General features: G+C 34.1%; 1 protein-coding gene across 1 annotated transcript in view; it reads right to left on the bottom strand.

Moving 5' to 3' along the window:
• Positions 1 to 1,482: 1,482 nt before the first annotated feature.
• LOC118331957 (oligophrenin-1-like) overlaps positions 1,483 to 3,665 on the bottom strand; it is a 20,597-nt gene continuing 18,414 nt past the window's right edge. Inside the window, exons 23-24 of the mRNA XM_035667061.1 lie at positions 3,468 to 3,516; positions 1,483 to 3,325 (exon numbers count right to left, since the gene is read on the bottom strand). The gene's annotated coding sequence lies outside the window, so the exon portion shown is untranslated. The remainder of the gene's footprint in view (positions 3,326 to 3,467; positions 3,517 to 3,665) is intronic.

The following is a 3,665-nucleotide window of genomic DNA, read 5'->3' as shown; positions in this document are numbered from 1 at the left end:
CTACTTCGATTTCAGCTTTACAGAAGCTTAACTTTTACTTAATTTTGATTATTTGAATTCTGACTTGCATACACTGCATGTAAGGTGGATAAAAGAACAAATTAAACATGAAAAAGAGCATATATGATAACATACGAATATTAGTAACACATAGAGAAATGTACAACTGACAGTTGGCAAGCATGATGCCGTAAAAAATGAAAGAATGACTGAACCAAGTATCAGGTGGTATGTTCCCAAAGAAACGCAGAAGTGAGTAAATACATGGTTAATTCAGCTTAGACATCCAGTAACAGTGCTTTCTTCAGTGAGAACACACATTATTTTGTTCTTGTGTGTGTGTGTGCCCTATCTGAGAGTCTTGCACTTGGCTGCATTTTGATTTACTGAAGCTCAAGCTAATATGAATTGGCATGAAATCAGCAAGGGAATTTTCACCGGTCCTGGATGTGGGCCAGCCAACCATTTAGTCCTATGCTGAGGCCAATACAGATGAGGTACAAGTTGGTAAATTTAAATGTGGAATGAAAAGGGCTGTGGAGAGGAGGCAAGGCCCTGACTGGCAGTGAAGGTTGGAATGTGGTGGGAGGAGCGGATGGTAAAATAAATACAATGTCCGACTGCAAACAGGATTTTAAAACAGATGGTTTCCCAAATATTACGAATTATTGAGAGCATATTGGTAGAAATCACTGTGTTCCCCTTTTTCATTTGGAATATTTTGGGTGGGAAAGCTTAACATCTTAAATGTATAACTTAACTGGAATTTTGAGAATATATTGCTTCTTAAGTTCTATGTATTTCCTGTTGAAACTAGATATTTGGATGGAAATGAATAAAGGCCAAACTTTGTGGAGATACATGACTAATTGTGCCCATCAAAGAGAGCATTATCGGGATTACCATTTTAAAATGCATCTTTAAAAATACACTCAACACATTGTTTATGCTAAAAATCTTGGTAACAATTTTTTTTCTAAGGTTATATTGATCTGTTGTCTTATATAATACATTTACATCAATACTTTTTATTGACATTTTTTCTTCTTTTCTTTTCATTTGCATATTTGGGTGTTGAGGTAATGAGGTAAGAAGTTACATTACTTTAATATTTAGGTTACTGACTAAATTTTTTAACAGGGGATCAATAATTGTATCGGAATATTTTTGTTTAAGTAGAAGACCCTGTCAGTGGGTCCCACACTTTTAGTAAACCATCTCAACTATTGGATGGACTGCCATGAGCTCCGATACATGCATTCATCTTCTGATCAGGATGAATTTAATAACTCTGGCGATCCCTTGACTTATCATCTGGCATCATCATCAGGTCAACATTTCAATGGGTCCAATACTTTCCTATCAGCCTCAGCTGTACCTCGTGTTTAGTGCTAATTAACTAATGTTAGCATGCTAACATGCTAAACTAAGATGTAAACATTACACCTGCTGAACATTATTGTGAGCATGCATTTTGCTCAAAGCATGCCTGTTTACGGCCTCACAGAGACACTAGCATGGCTCTTCATCTTTCTGCTGATGTTATAAAATGTTACCACTAAAACATTTTCAGCACAAAGTAGGCAACAATTCATTCTTTGCATTAATTTAAGATACAGGGTTCATTGTTGTGCCCCATTGTATTCCAGCTGTTACATGTGTCCAACTGGATGTTTTTATTTAAAAAACAAACAAACGGAGAAGTAAAAATGTTCAACCCAGACCGAATCAATTAAAAAACTTTTTTTTAAATGATTATTTATTAATTTTATGATATAAAGTATGTGTACTATTTCCTTACACATTTCTTAAATTAAGGTGTGAGATTATATACCCAGCTTAAATTACTTGCATGCAACTCTGCAAACTGTTTTTGCACCTGCACTTGGCTGGCATAGATGGTTCTGGCAAGTTACAGACTTGTTAACCTCACATTAAGGAGTGATAAATCTTTTAAGCAAACTGTTAACTCTTCTATATCCAAAGAAAGAACACTTACAATAAAAAAAAACCCTTCATTTACTCATATGAGTGATTTAAAAAGTCAGCACACTAAAGAGAGAGGAGGGGAGACGGGACAAAAAATATCATGTAGTAACACAAAACTGAACGGTAATACACAGCTCTTTTTAAAAAATTTCATGCTAAGAACTTTTCATTTTTATTTTCATTTTTTAAAACAAATCCAACCAGACAATAACAAGAATTTTCAAGTTGGGTTATCAAAGAAAAAAAAGGTATAACATATTAACCATAACCATAAGAAATAAAAATAAAAAACGCTGGAGTGTTATTTTCACATATTGTAACAATATGTTTTGATTCCTGCTTTTTAATCCCAACAATTCATTTGAGGTGCATCAGATTCAGGTAAACTTTGAGCAGTCTCTTGTGCAGCATGACCTACCCACATGGGAGTGTGGAAGTATGGGAATGTACGCTAATGAATACATTTTAATAATTCCCTATTAAACTTACACTAGCATTATATTCATTGTGTAAATTCAAACTAAACTGACTGGCTCACACTTTATAGCAAAATACTTTTTGTAATGCCTCCTAAAAAGTGACTTGTGTTTTGATGACACGTTATGTCTCAACAGACATACATTCAAATTCAAATTTTGATCTAAATATTTTTTTGAATGGACAAACTAAAATGGCTTCCAAGGAAATAATTACTCGATAGATGTAGCTTAATATGAATTTGCTTCATATAGTTCCTTGACAGATCATTATTACATGATCAATTTTATAAAATCTATAATATTATATAATATATAACATTAATATTAAGACTAATATTTCACATTTTCAAATCAATAATGATTAAACGGATTAATTCCATTTAATTCAATTAGTCTTCTTTGGGAGATCTATTTTACAAAGATAAAAACAAGCATGGAGACTGCAGACAACAAGATGTCTAAGTAAGGTGTTATAACCAGCTATGGCAGTTAGTTCCCTTCAATAAAATTGGCCATTCAAACATTTTAACACTGTAAAATTACAAAATTATTTGACAAGGGGAAGAATAGTAGTCCACTCCATCTCCATCCTAACTTTGGAATAATGATCCAACACTGAGCCAATGAGTATGCAAGCTCATTCAAAAGTCAGTTTGCTACGGTGTTGCCTTACAACACCATTCTTTCTATTTAAAAAAAATTGGAATCAAATACATCCATTCACTTCTGTGGAGAGCCATTTATCTCCCAGATCAAGATCAACTGAGTTTATTTTCCGTTAACTCCATCCAGCTTGATGTGGACCCAGCAGCACCATGCGGCGGTCACATGATGTGAGAGTCTCCTTAACTTTAATCCTGAGGAGACAAAACAAATGAATTAAAAAGGACACATTAAAAAAGAGGAAACAAATTAGTAAATTTAACAGGTACAGTACAATCTGTGATTCAACAGCATAAAAACTGCAGAAACAAATTGCAAAATTACAGTAAATCTCACCTCTTTTTTTACATTTGTCACTGCTGATGGGGGCGGAGAGGGAGGTGGACTAGATTAGAACAGAAAAAGCAAATTACTTACGAATCCATTTATGGTTTCAGCCACCAGACCACCCATCATCTGCCCGTATGCACAGCGTGATAACCGTGATTTTGCAGCTTCATTGCACTAATGTATTGTATATGTATGTATGTGATA

Source organism: Morone saxatilis, unplaced genomic scaffold (genome assembly GCF_004916995.1).
Source record: "Morone saxatilis isolate NCDOM2014 unplaced genomic scaffold, NCSU_SB_2.0 Contig20, whole genome shotgun sequence".
In the NCBI taxonomy this organism is placed as follows: domain Eukaryota; kingdom Metazoa; phylum Chordata; class Actinopteri; family Moronidae; genus Morone; species Morone saxatilis.
The sequence above is the reverse complement of the archived record's forward strand: the minus strand, read 5'-3'. Positions and strand labels throughout refer to the sequence as shown.